This window comes from Zalophus californianus, chromosome 14 (genome assembly GCF_009762305.2).
Source record: "Zalophus californianus isolate mZalCal1 chromosome 14, mZalCal1.pri.v2, whole genome shotgun sequence".
Classification (NCBI taxonomy): Eukaryota; Metazoa; Chordata; class Mammalia; order Carnivora; family Otariidae; genus Zalophus; species Zalophus californianus.
In genome coordinates, this window is record NC_045608.1 from 89,307,661 (window position 1) to 89,330,740 (window position 23,080).

At 40.2% G+C, this 23,080-nt stretch overlaps 1 long non-coding RNA gene across 3 annotated transcripts; it reads right to left on the minus strand.

Annotated features, from left to right (window-relative positions):
- Nucleotides 1-315: 315 nt before the first annotated feature.
- LOC113912819 lies at nt 316-22,641 on the minus strand. 3 transcript variants are annotated; one of them, XR_003516992.2, is made up of 5 exons: nt 22,504-22,641; nt 15,728-15,802; nt 15,336-15,447; nt 10,156-10,186; nt 3,178-3,258 (listed from the first exon to the last, which is right to left on the minus strand). It is a non-coding gene; the product is annotated as an uncharacterized LOC113912819 (long non-coding RNA). The 3 variants fall into 3 exon arrangements; XR_003516990.1 differs by lacking the exon at nt 22,504-22,641 and adding an exon at nt 19,614-19,807; XR_003516991.1 differs by lacking the exons at nt 3,178-3,258; nt 10,156-10,186; nt 22,504-22,641 and adding exons at nt 316-355; nt 19,614-19,807.
- Nucleotides 22,642-23,080: the final 439 nt, after the last annotated feature.

A 23,080-nucleotide genomic window follows, 5' to 3' on the forward strand; every position in this document is an offset into this window, starting at 1 on the left:
TCTGTGTGCCGCACCAGCACTTGGAAAAGCCCCGGGAGTTTGCATAAACTCCTCTTAGTTAGGATGACCTGAGCCCCGTCACATCTCCCAGCGCATTTTCTACCGGAAACACTGACCTTGCTCTGTGCCTCCGAGACAGTGTCTCCCAGGGAGAAACTAAGGCACAGAGACAAAGAGACGCAGAGACAGGGTCAGATGGAGATACAAATGCTGGGTGGTGGAGCCAATGCTGTGAACCACGTCCAAATCCCAGAACAGAATGAAAAATAAAAAGCAGGAAACGCTCTCACCTTAAATACCTCTTCAGACACTTCCCTGAGCTTCTCTGGAGCCAAGTGGGAATCGAATCAAATCTCTGAAGAAGAAAGAGCAGGCAGAGTCTCAAAGCCCGAGCAGCACATTGCCTGGTGGGTGGCACGGTCAGGGACATCCCACCCCAGGGCACATCCAGGCCCACATCAGCCAGGACTCTATGGGGTCCCCACGCCCTGATCCAAGAGGACTGCTGGTTATCAACAGCCAGTGCAGGAACGAGTCCCTGAAGCCTTCAGATCAAGACTAGCCCCCTCCCGGAAAGGAAACTACACATACAGTCAATGTCTGTGTTTAAAGGACTCACGTCCCAAAGAAAATTTAAAAGAAGGCAGTTTTACAGAAACCTGAGCATTCTTTTTGTTGTTGTTATTATTATTATTATTATTATTATTCCTTTCAGTAAACATGCTGTTTTCTTCATCTTTTTTCAGAACATTTTCTTGAAACAGGGGCCATAGATTTGGATTCACTACTCACAGAAGCAATTATATACTTGGCGTATAAGGGATGTCGTGGCAATAAAGAAATGACAGGCTGATCTAATTGGCTCCCTGCTCCTTATTCTACCATTAGGTTCAAAAAAAAGAAAGAAAACCAATCCAGTCATTTCCCCACAAATCTAAGGAAAATGGGTCTACTTCAAGGCTATTATGAGTTTTCTGTCCTTTCTGGTACTTGGACTCCATAAATGGAGCTGTGTTATAAAGAATTTAGAAGAGTAACTGATAATCTTCGTGTTTATCACCAATTTTCATGCCTGAGTTGGGAGTAAGAAAACCAGAAAGCGTTCCTATGCCTTTGCATGGTTCCCTGCTGCCATGTTTACTATACAGGTATGCTTTGATGATGGCAAAAGAATTCTACATAATCTAAGTTTTTTTTTTTCCAAAATGATGATATTACAAATGTATAGAGTAGTAGTTTTCAGTTTTCAAAGTGTTTTTTATCTACTAACTCTGTTTTTAAAACCAGATACATTTTTCAAAACTATCTTTAATCTTGGTCACCAATACAGAAATCCTAGTTTTCTTAATGACAAACTGTCTTTGATTTCAACACTCAGAATCTGCTGTTTTAATTAATGAACAGGGAATATAAATAAGCCTGTTAATATTGATTTCCTTCACTCAAACAAATGATGGCAAAATCCACCAGCAGGAGACACCTGGAAACTAAAATTTATTGTATTTCCACATGAACCAAGCACTGTACTAAGGTAAAAGAACAACCCAGGATTTTACAGTCAATCAGGAGGAGGAGGAGAGGAAGAAGAAGAAGAAGATGACAGTCAGGCATAATGAAAATATAATGACCATTATGTAACGGAAATTCATTTTTTAATGCTATGAATTTCAAACCTAATTGACTTAAAATGCTTCAGCACAAATCCCAGTTGCTAACGGCCAGAGAGGGTGTTTAATACTGGTGCCCAAAGAGTATCAAGAGCCTCAGTAACTTCTGTGTAATAGAAAACCTTCCCGGTGCCCCACGACCTTGGTGGCGAAAGTTGGAGTCGACACATGAGCTCTCCCACCCCGAGGCTGAGGAAGGACCATCCGTTCAGGGAGAGACACCACCCTGTACAGATGGAGAGTCATTCTTGTGGAAGAAACCATTATAGACCAACTGGTATTCAATGCTCCGATGCAAGCAAGTAATTATTCAGGAATATAATTGCTGTGAACAAAGAGAAGATTAATAGAGAACAAGGAGCTGAAATGATGAAGAAAAATCAACTAGCCTTGGATGAAAATGAATGGTTTTCTCTAGTTTCAGAGTTGAGAGGAACAGGAAATTAACATCAGAGCCCCATGACAGTTGAAGCCTCTTCAGAGCACCTACAACGCACCAGTGGTTTTGTAAGAGGTGCTTAGATATGTACATAAGCACACACTCTGACAAGTGCATTTAGCTAGTTATGCCTGGGTTAACCGAGTAAATGTCTGTATGTCTCTCTAATCCCCTAGTAGGGTTTCAGTCCACCTCAATGATATTTTGGTCATCTTTACAATACCCCAAGTGAAAGAATCTCCTTCAGTCTCTGTTTTAGCCATTTTTATGAACTTCACAGAGATTAATATTAGTAATAAAGGTTCTTTTTTTTTAAAGAGAGAGAGCTCAAGTGTGGGGGGGCAGAGGGAGAGAGATAATCTTAAGCAGGTTCCACGCCCAGCACAGAGCCCGACATGGGGCTCGATCCCACGGCCCTGAGATCATGATCTGAGCTGAAATCAAGAGTCAGACACTTAACCGACTGAGCCCACCCAGGCACCCCAGTAATAAAGGTTCTAATAAATGGCACCTTCTTAACAAATTTCAATGTAAAGACTTATTTCATTCATGAAGGTCTCACCACATATATAGGTAAAAAGAAAAATCTAAACTAGTATGTGGTTACAAAGATTTGACTTGGAAAAACTCAAGCTGTGGGCACATCTCTGCTTACGGTCGGGAAGTAGAAACTGAGGGTTCCCTGAAATCCCTTCAAGCTCCATTAGAGTCTTACAACAGTGGAGGATTCCTTGTCCAGATCCTTCACCAATTTTTTCTGTCACTTTCAGGAGCTCACAAGCCTCCCTCCAAAACCTGGTGAGCAAGTATCAGTAAACATTTATAATACTACAATCCACTTGTACCCACAATAGGAAATGTCTGACCAAAAGTCATTCCCCATACTAATAATCTAAAACCGTAGAATATTATGGGATTGCTGTCACAATTTTAACTAAAGCCGAGAAAGCACACAATATTATATATACCATTTTCTTCCTGAGGGGTTATTGGTTTTCTGAAGGGCAGCCGGTGCCTTTGAACACTCACAAAATAAATGACAGAGTACCTTTGATGCCATTCTGGTGATTTGTCCCTTTGTCCTGTGATGCATGTATTCACAAGATAGCAGCCCCAGGAAACCCACAAGCACTGACTGGGGAGTGGATGTTGCTGCCATCAGCAAGGAGCGAATAAAAGATACAAATATGAATGTCAAAACCCTAAGAAATAGGGCATTACCAGATTCATTATGCTTCCTGACCAAGAGCTTCTGTCAAAAAAACGAATTCAATATTGATAACCGTGTTCAAACAGGAAAGCATTTTCAGAAGCGACAGGTTAATCTTTTTTTTAACCAGAGCCAGTCTCGTGCAAATATCAGAATATCAGAGGCCTCTGTGGTTGAACACCCGCAGTCATGCCCAGAAGGATGTGGGTTCTTTCTGTTTTTGTTCATTTGGGGGGGTTTTGTTTGCTAGATATATAAATTGAACATAATCCTGATAAAAATTTTTAGCAATACATGGAAGTTTAAATAAGTACAGTCCCTTAAAATATTACTGTCCTAAAAGAACCACCATTAACATTTGGCGAACATATTTCACATCTTTCTATAAACACACACATGCACACACACAGGTGCACACAAATGGAATCGTATCGTATATGATGACTTTGCCTGTATTGTCCTCCTTAACCCAAACTCAGTGGCTTATATCTTAAGCAAAAGACAGAACATGCTTTGCAAATGTTTTTCTAAGTCATCATCTGTTTATGTTGTTTATGTGGTATCTTTATTTTATAGCTTCTGGATTTGTCTTCCTTAGAAAGGCATTCTCAATTCCCAGTCATCTAAATCATATTTTAAGATGTGGGGTTTTTTCCACTTCGCTTTTTAATTCATCTGAAATCTTGTATTTTGGAGTACGAGGTAAGAGTCTAATTTTTTTTCCTTCTTGATAAATTTCCATTTGTGCTAGCAACATTTATTAAAGAAATATATAACAATTAAATTGAAACACTAACTTTTCCCATATTAAATTCCCATATATCTGAGATCTGTTTATGATTCCTTTATTTTAGAAATAACTTTTATTCTATTTGGGACCGTGTATTACCTTTTGATATCTGGCATTATTTTCTTGTTCATTCTCCGGTATTTGTCTTCTCTATCATAGGGAATTTTGATCCAATTTAAAATGTGGTCTATTTAGGATTTAATTATCCATAATATGTAAACTTTAGAGGAATTTATTTTTATTTTTATTTATTTTTTAGAGGAATTTATTGATGATTTTCATAATTAAATATTTCCATCCATGGTCAGGTTTATCCTTGTGCTAGCTGAAAAAAACATTTTTTAATCCCTCAAAAAATCATATAATTATTTTTAATGTAGATTCCTTATTAAGTCATTCCGGAATATTTCATAGCTTTTGTGGTTATTGTAAATTAAGTTTTCCACATTTCTGTGTTTAGCTGCTAATTGCTAACAGTTAAGAAACTCTTGATTTTTATGTTCATCTTATATTAACATTATATCTTTTATCTTATATATAACATTATATCTTTTAAAGTCAAGTCTTCTGGGTTTTCCTTTTATAAAGTCGTGTCTCCAGGCAAATAAAATGTTTTGCTTTTTCCTCCCATTATTCAAGAAGCAGGAGTGACCCTGATACTCATTCTGGGGCATCCCCCTTCTGCCAGCAAACCAAGCTCCACTCAGACTCAGCTGAGCCCTTCTCCCCCTGGCTGAGGTCACTGTATCACCCCATGGCCACCAAGGTCCACACCTTCACCAAGATCTGCAGGTGCAAGGCAACCGGCTTTCCCAGAAACTCCTGAGAATACCTATTGCTGCACACCCAGGCTGCTTGGTTTCAGCCTTTGTCACCTTCCACAGACAAAGTTCCTCTCTCATGTTCATCCTCTAGGAAGAGAGACTGACAGAGGAGTGGCATCCTTCTAGGAGACTGGAACACAAGCCATGTTCGGAAACACCCAGACCCATCTCAGCTCTCCGGGATGACTAACCAGGGGGACTCCCACAGCTCTCTCTTACAAACTCTGGTCTTTGAATTTTCCCTTTTATCAGTAAAACCTATTCCTTAACCAGTACTCTGGGACACTGTGGAATCCACCCTGACCTCCTCCATGACAGGAGGCAGCCCAGAAGGGATCTTCTGTGACGATGCTTTATTTTCCAATCTTTATAGCAGTTGTTTCATTTTTTTCCCCTGTGAAATTTAGTAGAGTCTGCAAAATAATTTGAGTGATTTGTTTTCATTTATTTATTCATTTTCAATTATTCATTAAAAATAATTTTGTCTCTGTTTAGAAATCACTCTATGATTTTACATTTTAGTTATTGACAGTAATTTTTGAAAAGAAATTTCCATAGGTGATGGGGATGAAGAAGTGCACCGGTGATGAGCACGGGGTGATGTATGGAATTGTATCACACACCTGAGACTAATATAACACTGTACACTAACTATACTGGAGTTAAGATAAAATTTAAAAAAAGAAAGAATAAAGGAAATTTCAGTATATGTAAATAGTTTCTATTTATTTGTACCTTTGTGTTTTATTTTATCAATACAACAGAAGTTAACAAGTATTTTTACTGTATTATATCAAATACTTTTGATGCCTGTGGACATGACCATATTGGTTTTCTCCTTCATGGTTTGATGTATTATGTTGATATAGTTCCTGATATTGAATTTTCCTTGTTTTCCTTGAATAGACCTGACTTGGTCAGTATATTTTTCTTTTTATTCTATTTGTTAACATTTTATTTAAAATGTTCATATCTCTACTCATAAGTGACATTGATCTATATTATTTTCTTTGTACTGCCTCTACCTGTTTTGGTATTTAATTTTTACAGGCTTCAAAAAATAAGTTGGAATCTTCCCACCTTCACATATAATCTGAGTTAATGTAAATGACTTAGGAATTATCTTTCCTTTGAGTGTTATATAGAACTTGGATATGAAACTATCAATCCTTGGGTCTTTTTTATAGATTTTAATCCTATTTCTAATGTCTTTTTGAATTTCCTGTCTTCATTCCAACTTCAGTAATTTATGGTTCACTATAAAATCATCAATTCCCTCTAGTTTCCAAATTTGAGGCCAAGGAGTCTACATAGCAATCTCATAATTATCTTCATTTCTTCTATTTCTCTTTCCTGTTTCTAAGTCTTGTGTAATTTTTGGTTTTTTTTCCTTAGAGGGCTTACATATTTATTGAGCTTTTCAAAAGATAAGATACTTTTCATTTATTTATCTTTAGTACATATTTTCACATATATTTCAACTTTTAGTTTTGTTAATTCTGTTTTCCAACTTTCTTTAACTTTGTTCTATTATAATTTCTCAAATGAGCATAAATTCCTACGTTCTTGCCCTGTACTCTTATTAATCAAGGCACCGAGAATCAACTTTCACTGATCCTACATATTTTTGTGTGACACTTGATCCTTTTCATTCTTTCTTAGATTTTTCCATTGATCTCATATTAAGACTGTTTCATATTTTTGTTATCAATTTATAATTTCATTTATTATCAGAGAATGTGTCCTATAAAGTATCCTGGTTATTTTGCTAAGGTTTTCCTTGTGGTCAGGGCATGACCAATTTTTTAATATTTCACTAAATATAAAGAAAAAAACTATATTATTAATCCAAAAATATAAATTACATATTCAAATTTGTTTATTATGTTATTCAATTTCTTTCTGCCGATATGAGCTGGTGTGTATAAAGTCATGACATTTCTTTTTTTTTTTTAAAGATTTTATTTATTCATTTGACAGAGAGAGACACAGTGAGAGCGGGAACACAAGCAGGGGGAGTGGGAGAGGGAGAAGCAGGCTTCCCGCGGAGCAGGGAGCCCGATGCAGGGCTCGATCCCAGGACCCTGGGACCATGACCTGAGCCGAAGGCAGACACTTAACGACTGAGCCACCCAGGCAGCCCATGATATTTCTTTTTAATGAGTGGGTGTTTTGTGACTGTAAGATGTCAGTCACTCTGTTACATCAAGTGCTTACATTTCACCTTGTCTAATATTGTTGTCATTCTCACCCTCCTTCTGTTTCCATTATTGTCCAAGAACTATTTTCTCATCTTTTATTTCTAATTTTGGCTTTATACCTTCCATTGTATTCATTTTACTTTCTGGTTTCCCTTTTACTTTTTCTTCTGTCACTGGTTTGGTCAAGTAAATACTCATGTCCCTATTGATTATTACTTATGTAAAATGTTCTCCTGTCCTCTGACACTTTCCCATGAGTGACCTCTAATAAAACTCACTATCAAACACACATTTGTTTTGTGTTGTACGAAAACCAGCCATCGGGGATTTCCCTCCACCAGGCATTCTATCCTCCCTTCTTCTTCTGCCCCTGCCCCTGTGGCTGCGTCAGAGGAAATCTTTGGGATATTTTTGCTCTCTCCTCCCCTAAATGAGAACCTTCACTGATTCTTTGCCTTCCTGTACCATCACCCCCAACACTGACTTCAAGGTTCTAATGATGTAATTTAATACTTTTAATGCTTTTGTTTCTGGACGGCTAGATTTTCTTTTTAAATCTTGAATGTAATTATTTATTTTTAATTCAATTTTATTTTATTTTAAATTCCAGTATAGTTACCATACAGAGTTATATTAGATTCAGGTGTACAGTCTAGTGATTCAACACTTCATACTTCACCGGCGCACATCACAAGTGCACGCCTTCATCCAGGTCACCTGTTTCCCCCTCCCCCCACCCACCTCCCCTCTGGTGACCATCAGTGTGCTCTCTAGAGTTGAGATTCTGTTTCTTGGTTTGTCTCTCTCTCTTTTATTATTTCCTTTGCTTGTAGATTTTTAATAACAACTGCAGGATTATTCTTGCTAACTTCTGCTTCCTCCTCCTTTTAATCCTCTCCCACATGAAGTGCCTGCCATGGTTCATTTATTGTTTAGCTAGAGTCTGTTTTTGTGCATGGTCTACAGAGGAGGTTTACGGATGATACAATCTCTGAATCCTGAATATGTGTAAATTTCACTCACCCTGGCAGTTGCTGGTATCTTTGCTGCGTAGAGGGATCCTGGAAGAGGAACTTCTCCTTGGAAGTCTATGCATATTATCTGAGGAAATTTCAGAGCTACAGATGAGCCATTTCTAACCTTTCAGTTTTTCCCTCATAGGTAACCTGTTCATTCTTTCTTAGAATATGAAGGTTTTTCTCTTTGTTCCTGAGCATCAGAAAGCTAACCGGAAAATGTCCATGTGTGTTCTGTATATCAGTCTTCGATGAACCTCAGGAACACATTTAACTCTACAGACTCAAGTCCTACTTAATTCAGGGAAGTATTCTGCTATTATTTGCTCAATTATTGCACTTCCTCCAGGTCTTTCCACAACAGATGGTTTTGTGTGTTACACTGCCAGATCTGTCCTCTTCATCTCTCTTTATATTTTTTTCTATGTTTTGAGATATTCTTTCCTTAGTCTTCTCAGCACTAATTCTGTCCTCACCAGTATTTTTTCTTTAATATCACACTTTTAGTTCTGAAAGTCTTGTGTGCCATAATAAATCTCCTTATATGCTCTAATTATTTTCGTCATTTCACTTGTCACCAATTCTTTCTTTTCCTGCTTGTTTGTCACTTCGTCTGTTTTTACTCACTCACTGGGGCTCAGATAAAGCTGTTGAGAGACTTCAAGTGAGAGCAATCACTCCTATAACAGAGTGAATGCCTGTATGTGTGCACGTGGGTGTGCACGCATGTATGTGCAGACATCCAGGTCTTCCCCAGTCCGTTGGCAGAGTTCCAGCAGGGAAGCTGAAGTCCTTTGTCCATGGTACCAGGAAGGAACATCTCCCCTCCCTGTTCTCCTTAGTCTGCAGCCTAGAGAAGGGTAAATGGAATAGACTTGGCCCACACACTCAATAATTCTGCTTTCTAAAAGTGTAGCAGAAGGGTGCCTCAGTGGCTCAGTCAGTTAGGCGTCTGACTCTTGATTTCAGTTCAGGGCATGAGATCAAGCCCAGGGTCATGGGCTTTGCGCTCAGTGCGGAGTCTGTTTCAGATTCTCTCTCTCTTTGCCCCTCCCCCTGCTCTCTCTCTCTCTCTCTCAATAAATCTTCAAAAATTAAGAAGTAAAAAAATAAAAGTGCAGCAGATCTCTTTAGGGATTCTTGGACATGGGAAAGTTCTAGCCATCTTCTGAGAAATTCATAGATCCTTAAAAGCTAAGATTTCCCCATGATCCACCAAATCCCCACTCCAGTGATCTCTGCCCCCAAAATGGGACTGTCTAGGCCCTGGCACAGCCTGAGCCTCACTCATATCTTTTGGGCCACTCCTTCTGATAACCCCCCCCACACACACTATTTGGCTTGGAAAAGGTGGTCAATTGTGAATAGTTAGGAAAGGAGGGCATTAGGATACATTCAAACTTCCGTCTTCCCAGAATCTTGACAGTGTGTGCTTCAACAAGCCCTGGTGTACAGCTAAAGACAGATCGGGAATTAGAGCAAAAACACAAAAGGTCCCAGAAAGGTAGTACATACATGTTGAACTATAGGGAGAATATTATAAAAGGGAGGGCAAACATAAAGATAAAACATTTATGATTTACCCAGAGCAATTAGGGAAGAAATATATAAATTACATAAATAGATTTTAAAAACCTCTGTAGACTTTGCATTGTCCCATCTGTTTAGGATCCAGTAAGCCATTGTGACTATCTGAAATATGGCAGAGCTATTTCATATATATATATATATATATCAAGCCTCAAATCTGTCATGTATTTTATTCAGTGCTTTTAATATTACAGGTGGTTTTTAATTTAGACCTACAATGTCACTCAATTTCCTGAAAGGCTAAAATTTGGCTAATAGTTGTTAGCAGAACATTTCTAAGTTATCTAAATTGCAAGAAGACAGAAAAATCAGGAGTATTGTCAGAATGTTTGTTTTTGCTAAGAGACCTCATTTCACCCCTTAATTCCATCCATCATGTCTAAGTGCTTTTTTATGAGACAGAAGAGTCAACATTTACCTGGAGCTGAAGAACACCCTTTGATTTTCATCTGGAATTGAAAGAGAAGCCATTTGTCATGAAGAATAATTGAAAAGTTAATCAATTCAAGATTCCTCACATTTTCTAAGGGTTGAGCTGACATTTTTCCTTCACATCTATGGAATAAAACCCTAATTATACTGGTTGCAAATGATATTTTATGACTTTTAATAAAAAACTCAGTCTTAGAAAACAACAGCTTATAATAAAAGTGACCTGTCCCAGTTTCTATTATTATTTTGATGAGAGCTGCCTTTCAGCCCATAGGAATCAAATAGCCAGAAAGCTTTTTTCCAATGTTCATTTAAATTTAAAAAAACTGAGAATATTTTCATTGTTCACAATAAAACAAGGTTCCTTCTTGACTAGAAAAGAAATCCAAGGGCATTCAGCAGAAACCAGAGCAGAACAATGCGATCCCCTGAACTTAACAGAACATCAGTAGATTCAGGCAGAGTAGGAGAAAGTGTGGACAAGCCAAGTGAGGAGCTGAGGAGGTCAAGAATATAATGTAACCAAAACATCAGTGGCTTGACCAGTGTGCTAGGAGTCCTGACCAGGAGTGGAAGCAAAATGGCTTGCAACTAGGTTGAGCACCAAAGCCCAAGAAAAAGCTGACCAGGCTGTCAATGGGGGGAGCACCATGGACAACTCCAACTGACCTCTCCTTTCAAGCCTGCTATCTTGGCCTGACCAAGCAAAGCCTGAGAATTCTTTCTGAGGCCTCTTAGGAGCAAGTATTAGTCCACAATGAAGGACCTACGCCTCATGCACAGAGTCCTCAGTTGACAAGTTGGGCGGCTGATTTCTAGCCCAAGAGTTGATGCCAGGGTTCTGTCCCTCCCCAGGGTTATGTCTTGGGTCTCTGTGAAGCTCCAGCTCTTTTTCCTTTATTTAAACAACAAAGGAGACCATCCAAATATGGTCTGCATACTTAAATGCACAGAAAATTCTGATAAATTCCAGAAAGTATAGGAAATTGAAGGAATCACAATGATGAACAACATAAATCAAAGCTCTTTTCCTCCTTTAAAATATGGGCTCTGGGACAAACGGGTGCTTTCTTCTCAGTCATCATGACCCAGGGCCTTTTTAACAGCAAGCGTCTGTGTAAAGAACCAACAGACTGCAATGTGTGAGAGGCACAAGAGCCCTAGGAAACCCGCATGGCTGCGCTGGGAGGTGTTAGACCCTGTTTTCACCCCCATACCCTAATCTGCTGAAACTCCAAGGCCTTGCTGGCTTCATCTCATCTCTCTCAAGAACAAGAGCCAGCCATGACTAAGCCTGGTAATGTTTAGGATCCTGTGCCACTGGGGGTCCTGCCCTAAGCCCTTTATTCTGTACAGTGAGGTAAGCATTCATCACCTCCCAGATAGCACCATACTGCAGTGTTTGTACATGCTATTGCCTCTGTATGAATAACCCCTTCCTCACACTCCTCCCCATCCATCCCTGGCTGACTCTTATCAGTGTAGATGCCATTGCCCCCAGGAAGTCTGTCTTGGTGGGTGCCCCCTTATGTGTTCCTCATCTGAACATAGGGTAGCATTTATTATGTATAGTATGTAATTTCTCTTTTAATGGTCAACCTGCCCCCTAGACTGTAAAGTCTTTGAAAGTAAGAATTATACCTCTTCTGAGTACCTTCCATTGTACCTGGCTAATAAGCACTTACATTTATTGAAGGAATGAACCTTTTCTGTCTACCTCAAATAGTTTTCCCTTCTAAGATAATCATAATATCATTATTTTTCATATCCTGTCAATAGTCCACAGGCAGAAAATGGCAATGATTTTGACTTCAAGTTAGAGTTGAAGTGGGACTTTGGGGGTGTGACTGTAGTAGATAAAACACATTTGTTGCTGTGGTAGTTGGATGCCATCATAATGAGGATTTCTCTACTTATAGCACATTCTATTGCTGTAAAAGTTCGTATCCCAAATCTATTCCTTCATATCACCTTGACCCCTCTAAGTGTTCTCACAAAGGCCGTGTGCCTTACACAAAGCCGAGAAAGCTCTGAAAAATCTCTAATGGATCTTTCAGGAAGCATTGACTTTGGAAAGGTGATGTTTTGTGTACCGTAAGGGTTTTGTTTTTTTTTTTTAATAAAAAACTTTCCATTTCAGATTTATTGTGACATAAATTATTGTCCTCAATTGTAGGTTATTTGTTACCTAAAGCACACTATTAGATTAAATGGCTCAGCAAGATCCTCCATGATGTACAGTTGACCCTTGGACAAAGGTAGGGGTTACAGCCAACCCCTCTGTAGTCAGAAATTTGCATATAACTTTTGACTTTCTGAAAACTTAACTACTAATAGCCTACTGTTGACCAGAAGCCTTGCCAATAACATATACAGTGGATTAACACATATTTTGTATGTTATATGTATTATATATTGTATTCTTACAATAAAGTAAGCTGGAGGAAAGAAATGTTTAAAAAATCACACAATACTGTATTTATAGAAAAAATCCCCATATAAGTGGACCTGCGTAGTTCAAACTTGTGTTGTTCTAGGGTCAACTGTTCTGTTTTATCTCATTCATCCAAGGCCTTATTTCAATCTTTAGCTCACTTGGGAGTGTAGATAGTACTTCTAAGAAACTTTGTGATACACACATCACAAATCCCTGGACCATCTGCGACTTCCCTCTTCAGCCTCAATGCCATCCTCAGGGCCTAACAAGCTTTCTGGGATGTGTCTACACACAAGTTTTAAACAGAGAAAACTGGGGCGCCTGGGTGGCTCAGTCGGTTAAGCGTCTGCCTTCAGCTCAGGTCATGATCCCGGGGACCCGGGATGGAGCCCCGCGTCGGGCTCCCTGCTCGGTGGGGGGCCCTGCTTCTCCTTTTCCCTCTGCTGCTGTCCGCTACTGTACTCTCTCTCTTTCTCTCTCAAATTAATAAATAAATAATCTAAAGAAACAACAACAACAACAACAGAGAAAACCAAGTGACACGTTGTGGATTCTGAATTCTGCTGGGGAGTTTCTTTGGCTTGTAAGTGGGGACGACTAGAAAAGCTAGGAATTGGGATGAGAGAGAAGAGGGCGCCTACCAAGTGCTCGTAGTTGTAGTCATGATAGGCTTCACTGAGAATTATCCTCGCCATAAACACAAGCCCAAAATTAGATAAAACTGAATGAATAGTAAATTTAAAATGATGCCTATATATCCTTAATACTAAAGTTTCCATAAGCGTGAATCAAAGTCCTCTCTTTCCCAAACGGTCTGAGAAAAAGAGCCTCAGTGTTAGAATGAGTGTGCGGCCTGCAAAGAAACATTTTGTTAAACCAATAATCAGCCTTTGGGGGGCTTCTGTAGAGTCTCATTAAGCAGTAACACCTAGGCTTGTCTGACCTACTTCTTGTACTTTTCACAAAAAGATGATTCATAATAAAGCGAGAACTTAGAGCCCAAATGTACCTACAGTTGACCTAACCTTCTGGGGATGTCTCAGAGGAACATCAGGCCTGCGCCCTGTGCCCCCAACATGTCGTCGTCAATCCAGCCCTGCTCTCCATTCAAGTCTGCCTTCCTTGGAGCCAGAGTGCTCTCCAAAATGCAAATCCGGCCGTACTACCCCCATGAGGATCATGGCTCCTCAGACAAAGACATGCCCTCCATTCTTGGCATCTGCCCCCTGCCCCTCACCTCCTCCCGGCTCCGTTTGCTCTTTGCACCCCCCCCCCACGCATGGACCGCTCTCAGTCTGGGTGCTCTCACAGACTCAGCGCGAGGCTGAATCCAATCCAGCCCCTGTTTCCTGGCTTAATCACTGTCTCATCAGACAACCTGCCCTGCCCTTCCTGACTCAGCCAAACAGCCCTGCTGTAGGCCTCACGAAATCATATGCTCACTCTGATGCTCTTGTCACCCTTATAATTCTACTTATGTATTTATGTGGCTGTTTGATTGCCTCACCCATTAAACAATAAACCTCATGCGGATCAGGGACCATATTTTTGCTGTTCATCACTGAAGGCCCAACACCTAACATTGCCTGGAACACAGTAGGTGCTCAGTGAATGCGCCTTCAATTTAAAAAAAAAAAAAGGAGAAAACAGAGAAGGGGGAGGACAGGGAGGGAAGGAGAGAAAGGGAAGGGAAAGAGGACACCCAGATTTCCAGGAAATAACCCAACATGCGCTAGTATTCCATGAAACTGGAATTTAGGGTGCCACTGATGGTGTTGGAGGGAAGCCTCAATATTCCAAGTCTGTTGTCTGTTCACTGACCACACGGGTGATCAACCCTCTTGGGAGTCAGGGCGTTGCTTCCTTGGAGGTCCTTCCACAAAGGAAGAAGGAGCTACGTTCCTGCTTCAATGTTATGTCAAACATGAGTAATGGAGTCGCCGTTGAACCCTGTGAAGTGGGCCCTCCCGCATTTCTGAGCAAGGAGGTGGGTGCCGTTCACAGCCCAGGGAGCCCACAGCCTAGAGCCCAGCTCTAGGGAACAGATCACTTCCAAGTGGGCCGTCATAGGAAGTCCATCAGTTTTTGGCAACACACTTTTCCCGGCCGGTTCTCCCAGCCCCCCTCCACCTTCAGTGTTGACGCTTAATGCTTCAGTGATCAGTCTCCCAAACAGTGTTATTGACCACTTTCACTGAGTATCTAGCCACCTCCGGAAACCAGAGGCAGTAAGGGACACCGACGTAGACGAGAATCTGTTCCGTCATCAGTAAGCCAGGGGAAAGGAGAGACACGCTCAGCTGTGTGATAGCATACTGAGTAACTATAACGAAAAGTAATTGTTTGCACATAAATCTCTTAGGGCTGTGCCAGGCACACAGTAAGTGCTCAGTACAGTTACGTACAAGGCCTTCAGAAATTCCATCTCTGAGAAAGTTGTGGCCTTCTTGGAAGGAGTTTGAATTCTTTTCTCGGCTCGGGTGGAACACTGCCCACAACATGCTACGTGAATGAAAACACCCTTTCTGTGTTCTAGTCGTCCCGCAGGAGGAGAGCGGCTGCACCCCACAGAGCCGTGCCTCCCTCCGACGCGCTGACTGGGGCAGAGACCCCAGCAGCCAGTCAGCGACTTCTGCTATTATTTCTGCATCTCTGCCTGAGGTTGGAGACAGTGTGTGCTCGGGTTCCCGGGTGCTCCTGACGTGTGTGTCGTGATGGGAAGTACTCACCCATGCTCGCTGGGTCTCCTCCATCTGACGGCACGGCCACGCCCCGGGCAGATGTCCCGCCACCGTCACTTCATCGCAGCCCTTCCAGCAGTTCCCACAGGACCTGGAACGACTGTATCAGTGAATAAAAATATTAGGAGTGTTTCTGCCTCCCAGACGTCTTCATTTAGTGTCCACATGTTTTAAAATGTCTGCTTCCAGGACCAACTTCCTCAAGGCTTTTCTGATAGACTGTCGCACTAAACTGCCAAGACCTAACAAACTCCAGGTTTCATCAATTTGAGCTAAAAAATAAAATAAAATAATAATAACGTCTCATGCATGGCCCTTGCTTCCATGGCTCTTCCGCAGATAAGACTCCGCTCATCTCAGCATTTGGCCCAGGCTCTTACCTCTGGTCTCAAGCTGAAAACGTGTGCAGCCAAGTGAACTCGTCCTTGCTGGTGAAGACTTTCTTTTACTTGCCTCTAAACGTGAAGAGAGGGTGTAGATACAAAGTTAGAAAAGCAGAGAAAAGAATCGAGGGGTTTTTATTCTTAAATAACTAAAGAGAAGTTGATAAATGTTAAGATACTCTCAAAATAGTTCTCTCGTCCCTGTGATCAAGTCTCTATAATCACCAGGAGACATTATGGATTTAAATAGGTTTAGATGAGTCAATAAATGAGAAACTTTACTCCTAAATAATACCTCTCCACAAACAGAAATAAGATATGAAGGGACAAATATTATGTGGCATTAAAGTATTACAGGTTGTACACATTCATTTTGTATAAAATAAAAGCTATTTGTAACAAGGGAGAAATTGTTCCTTAAGGGTTGTCCTGTGGAAGAAGGATCTGAAGCAACTGATATTTTAAAGCCCAGTGTAAACAAAACAAAAAGAAAACAGAGCAAGTTCCTACCTAAACACAGATAGTAATGTACAAGCCCATGAAAGGATCTTTACAATTACTTGTACTATGTGAAGCCACGGGTTAATTATTCAGAGTATAAACTGAGGTAAAGTGTACACTGATAGAAGCCATACCTTACAGAGGTCACTCTATTGCTAACTAGCAACAGACTCATTATTATACACCCACAAGAGACGTAGAAACACACAAAAATGGTGGGCGGGGGGAGCAGAAAAGATTTATTTGGGAAGCATTCTGAAACAGTGAACAACAGCCAAAAAGTGAGACCAAAAAAATGCACAAGTATCATCACGGGAAACCCGAGCAATGGGTGAGGTCGGTGCCCGGGGAACAAAGCTGCGTGTTTCAAAACTCAGAAGGTCAGATCGAGATCGTAAAGCCAAGTTTGTATTAAAAATGTTCTCTCAGGCCATTTATTCTTTTTTTTAAAAAGATTTTATTTATTTATTTGACAGAGAGAGACAGAGCGAGAGAGGGAACACAAGCAGGGGGAGCGGGAGAGGGAGAAGCAGGCTTCCCGCTGAGCAGGGAGCCCCATGCGGGGCTCAATCCCAGGACCCTGGGACCATGACCTGAGCCGAAGGCAGATGCTTAATGACTGAGCCACCCAGGAGCCCCTCGGGCCATTTATTCTTACCCATATAGTTTATATATACATCCATGTGAGTAATTAGATCATAATGCTATGTACACCACTTTGGTAGATGGGAACTTAACTGTTAAAAATCACAGGACAAGTTAGAGGAAAATGCATCTGAAATATTGTCACTACAGAAAGCAGAAATGTTTATTCATTATAATGTCTCCCCTGCCACCAGCAAAAAGTTAGTATATAATCATTTTATAATTGATTGATATATAATCAAATGATTTGTAAATCGATATATATAATTGAATGATTATAATTGAATACAATCAATTATCAGAATTAACTGGGTGGAGGGTCTCTATCACAAAGAAGTTGGTGAGTAATTCCACATCTGCTCTGCAAGATGAAAACCTTACTCTCGGGGAGAGCTTCCAACATCACGGCGCTCCCTCTTCCCAGCTTCCAGTCTGGGCGGCAGGATATCTGACAGGGACCCCGAGATACATGAAGGGAGACAGAGAGAACTGAAGGGAGAAACAGACAATTCAGAGTAGCGGTTGGAGACTTCAATACCCCAGTATTGGATGGGATAATGGACAGTGGATAGAATAATCAGGCAGATGACCGACAAGGAAACTGAAGATTTGAACAGCACTGTCAACCAACCAGATCTAACATATCTGTACAGTACTACACACAGCAACCCACTAATACACTTTCTCCTCCAATGCACCTGGACCTTCTCCAGGGTAAACCACATGTGAGACCAAAAATCAATCCCCCCAAATTTAAAGGGTTGAAATTACATAAACTATGTCCTCTGACCACAACAGAATATAATTAGAAATGAATACATGATTTTTGGGAAAGTTACAAACACATGAAAATTAAACACTTTCTCTTTGCGGCGATGAAATATTCAAACACCGATTGTGGTGACTGTTGCATAACTCTGTAAATACACTGAAAACCACTGAACTGTAGACGTTAAATGGATGAGCTGCAGGCCATGTGAATGATCGCTCAAAAAAGCTGTTGATTAAAAAAGAATATCTACTTCAACACAGACACAGACACGCACACACACACACACACACACACACACACACACACACACACACCTATAGTAATTTAGGTAAATACATAAAAAGGAACTTTTATAAAATAAAAAAGCTGGAAAAATTGATTTGCTCCAAAATATGCTGTTAGTTAGTGAGCTCCTTTGTACATTCAAAATAATTCTACTCACATAATATTTCATAACATTTCTGTTACCGATATGCGTGTCCTAAATGTTCCAAGGCATTTTGTTAAGATTACAGAAATCTTAAAAAAGAGTCATTCCCATCCGAGTTCATTTCATTTATCTCTTCCCTCGTCCAAAGGCAGGATAAAAAAAAAGCCTCTAAACATTGCTGTGATTCAGAAGAGGGGCCCCAATAACTTGAAAAAAAATGAAGAAATTATTCTTAAGCACATAGTGAAGACTTTTTCTACATCTCGGAAACTCTTAATCTGTGAGCCTGTTATTATTTAGTTACGGTAGTAATAACACAGCAAGTTAAAGCATCATTTTTACATTTTCTCCTAACCGTGTTTTTAAGATTATCATAAAATTTAAGCAGAAATCTCTGCACAAATAAAATCTAAAGAGCAATGTCTAATCTCTTCCAAAAAGGGGCTCAATACACACCAAGCTGTTTCCATTTAAAATCCTTTAAGATACCATTGAGGACAGACAGAAAGCATCTAACCGTGACAATATAAGAGCTGCCATTTATGGAACACTTCCTGCTGGGCAGGCACTAAGCTCCCGTTTTTCACTTATTATCTCATTTAACCTTCAGGGCAACTTTACAAAGTCTATATTACTAATGTCCCTACTTTCCAGATGAAGGAACTGGAAGAGAGGTAGAACAGTTTGTCCAAGGCCAGCACTTCGGTCAGGATCAAAAGCAGGTCTTTCTGCATGTATCATATGACCTCACTGATATGAGGAATTCTTAATCTCAGGAACAAACTGAGGGTTGCTGGAGTGGTCGGGGGTGGGAGGGATGGGGTGGCTGGGTGATAGACATTGGGGAGGGTATGTGCTATGGTGAGCGCTGTGAATTGTGCAAGACTGTTGAATCACAGATCTGTACTTCTGAAACAAATAATGCAACATATTTTAAGAAAAAAGAAAAAGAAGAAGATAGCAGGAGAGGAAGAATGAAGGGGAGTAAGTCAGAGGGGGAGATGAACCAGGAGAGATGATGGACTCTGAAAAACAAACTGAGGTTTCTAGAGGGGAGGAGGGGGGGGGGATGGGTTGGCCTGGTGATGGGTATTGAGGAGGGCACATTGTGCGTGGAGCACTGGGTGTTATGCACAAACAATGAATCATGGAACACTACACCAAAACAAATGATGTAATATATGGTGATTAACATAACAATAAAAAATTTAAAAAAAAAAAGCAGGTCTTTCTGGAAGGCAGGCAGCCCACACTGATACAGTTGCACCAGGCAGGGAAATATTGAAATTGTGTTGCCCTGTTTGACAAATAACCACTTCCTAGCTCTCCCCAGCCCCCTAACTCCACAGTCCCCCTTCCCACTGCCCTAGCCACCCCGACACCTTTCAGGACCCTCCCGCTTTCCCACAGCCCAGAACTGATGATTTGTCCCCTGCTCCATCTCTACCTTCTGGTTGGCTGTGCCCACACGCCTGCCTTAATAGTTGTTAAATATTTAATATTCCCCCTCCCATCAGCCTCCAAAGTCCATGCACCTGCACATTCTCCCTCAGGAAACCCTGGGAGCTTATAGGTGATGACTGAGCCGACCCTGATTTCAGTCCAAGTCGACTTCCTCTGGGTGTGGTGATTCTCACACGCCGGCAATACTGACTGCTGTCAGAGCAGGATCCCAGCTCCCATTACGGTATAACATGAACTCAATATGCCCCTCAGCACAGAGCGGTGTCCGTCCTTCCCTTCGCACCTGCACAAGTTAGGAGAGGAAGTAAAACGAAGGCCTCGGCAAAACCACTTCCCACTAAGGCGTCTCCGATACCATTATTATCAAAATTGTTATTATCACCAGGCACTTAGAAAGGCTCTTCACTTTGAACTAAGCAATGGAACTGTTACTCATTCCTCTACCAAAGATCAGATGAAATGGGTTTACTTTGCTCATTATAACAGGGAAAGGCCAGAATACTGTACCAGCTGAGTAACATTCCCAAGGCACCTGGAAAACTAGAAGAAACTACTCTTGAGTGCTCTGTTTCATCTGGAAATCCTGCTGCCTTTTTTTTTTATTTGATCTGCAACAGGAGAATGAAGTTGTATTTGCTTCAAATATTTTCATTCAAGAAATGTTTTGGCTTAAAGTAAACAATTGAGAAAAAAAGAAATTTTACTTGGTTAATTTAGTTATAATTAGTCTAGTGTCTCCCTTACTTTCCTCCTGGTTATAGAGTTAGTGTTGTAAGAAGGATGATGTACACACAAAAAAATCTATTAGAATAAACCAATTCAGTAAAGTTGCAGGATACAAATCAACATACAAGAATTAGTCCCATTTTTTCATCAACAACATGTCTGAAAATGAAATCAAGAAAATGATCCCATTTTCCAACCACATCCAAAGGTAAAATACTTAGGAATAAATTTAACCAAGGAGGTAGAAGATCTGTATACTGGAAACTATAAAACACTGATGAAAAAAATTGAAGACATAAAGAAATGGAAAGATACCATGTTCATTGGCTGAAAGAATTAATATTGTTAAAATGTCCATACCACCCAAAGCAACCTACAGTTTCAGTGCAATGCTTATAAAAATTCCAATGGCATTTTTCACAGAAATAGAGAAAACAATTCTAAAATTCCTATGGAACTACAAAAGAGCCTGAACAGTCAAAGCAATCTTGAGAAAGAACACAGTCGAAGGCATCACAGTCTTAATTTAAAATTATTTTGCAAAGTTATCATAATTAAAACAGTGTGGTAGTGACATAAAAAAATAGGCCCCACAGACAAATGGAACAGAACAGAGAGCCCCCAAATAAACCCCTGCACATATCGTCAACAAATATTTGACAAGGGATCCAAGAATAATGGAGGAAGGATTACCTCTTCCGTGAATGATACTGGAAAAGCTGGATATTCACATGGAAAAGAATGAAATCGGACCTTTATCGTACACCATACACAAAAGTAAACTCAAAATGGATTAAAGACTTATCCATGAGACCTAAAACCATAACTCCTAGAAGAAAACAAAGGGAAAAGCTTTTTGATTTTGGCCTTGGCAACGATTTTTGGTATATGGCACCAAAAACTCAGCCAACAAAAGCAAAAATAAACAAATGGGACCCATTAAACTAAAAATCTTCCATACAGAAAAAGAAAAAAAATGCAAGAGCAACCTATGGATTGAGAGGAAATATCAGCAAATCATCTATCTGATAAGGGGTTAATATCCAAAATATATAACAAACTCATACAACTATATAACAGGAAAAAAAGATTAAAAGGAGGGCAAAGAATCTTAATAGGCATTTTTCCAAAGAAGACATACAAATGACCAATATGTATATGAACAATGCTCAACATCACTGCTCATCAGGGAAATGCAAATCAAAACCACAGTGAAGTATCACCTCACATCTGTTAGGTTGTCTATTATCAAAAAAATGAAGCATCAGTGTTGGCAAAGGTGTGGAGAAAAAGAAATCCTTGTACTACGTTGATGAGAATATAAATTAGTACAGCCATTATGGAAAAGAGTATGAATCTCAAAAAATTAAAAATAGAAATACTATATGAGCCAGAAATCTCTCTTTTGGGTATATAACCAAAGGAAGTGAAATTGGTACCTGGGAGAGATAATCTGTGCCCTTATGTTCACTGCAAAATGATTCACAGTAGTCAAGATACGTAAACAACCTAATTGTCTGTCAAAGAATGAATGAAAAAAGAAAATATGGTATATACATACAATGGAATATTTTTCAGTCTTAAAAAGGATCCTGCCATTTGCAACAACGTGGATGAACTTGGGAGATCATTTGCTAAGTGAAATAAGCCAGGCACAGAAAGAACAAAACCCTGCATGATCTCACTTATATGCAGAATCTAAAAAAGGTAAATACATAGATGCAGGGAGTAGAACAGAAACTACCAGGAGTGGGAGGCAGGAGGCGGCACAAATGGGAAGATGCTGGTAAAGTGTAAAATGTTACAGTCACACAGGATGAGTAAGTCTAGAGACCGAATGTAATGTGCAGCATGACGATTACAGTTACGGTTAATACTATAATTGCAATTAATAATAATAATACAGTTAATATTGGATACTGGAAATCTGCTAAAATAGTAAATTTCAGCTGCTCTCACCACACACACACAAAATGGTAGCTTTGTGAAAAGATATGTTAGGTAGCTTGTCTGTAGTAATCTTTTCATTATGTATATGTATGTGAAATCATCACATGGTACACCTTAAATATATGCAATCTTTACTTAAAGTGGAATAAAAAGGAGGATGTACAGTAAATATAGCAGGGAATCAAGGTTTAAAATAAGCAAATATAGGAGACTGGAAAATCTTTCACACACGCGTGCGCGCTCACCTAAAATATGTTTCATAGTCATTACCAGTATACGACTTACTCTATGTGGTTTGATGTGACTCTACAGCAATACCTTGCATTGCATGAAGCACATGGGATTATTTCCACTGTACAGCCGAGGATGCTGAGGCTGAAAAGGACAGCGATTTTCTTCAGAACACTCCAACCAGCACGGATGAAGCCACCACCAGTGTCCCCGTGGGGGCTGTTGGAAGAGAAAGAGGGATGCTAACACCATGATCTCCAAGAGCCCCCATCCTTTCCAATCTACTACTGCCACTTAAAACTGTCCCATAAAGGTCTTTGTTAGGATGGACCCAGCTTCCCAGACCTCTCCATGAAGAGTTCTTCCCATTACACTACAGGACCCTCCAGGATGCCCTCTCTTTCTTCTCTGGAGGTTAAATTCTAAACACCAAGAGTGACTATTTCAGACTCCATCCTCACTGTACCAAGAAACAGAGAGTTAGTTCAGTGTTGGCTTTGAGCATTTCTTCCCATTGTCCTTATTCACAATCTCTCCCAGCATGTTATTCCATTCACCAGAGCTTTAGGTCTCCCCTCCCGTAACATGATAGAACCAGAGCCTGTCTGGGATGTCACTGCCCTACACCAAC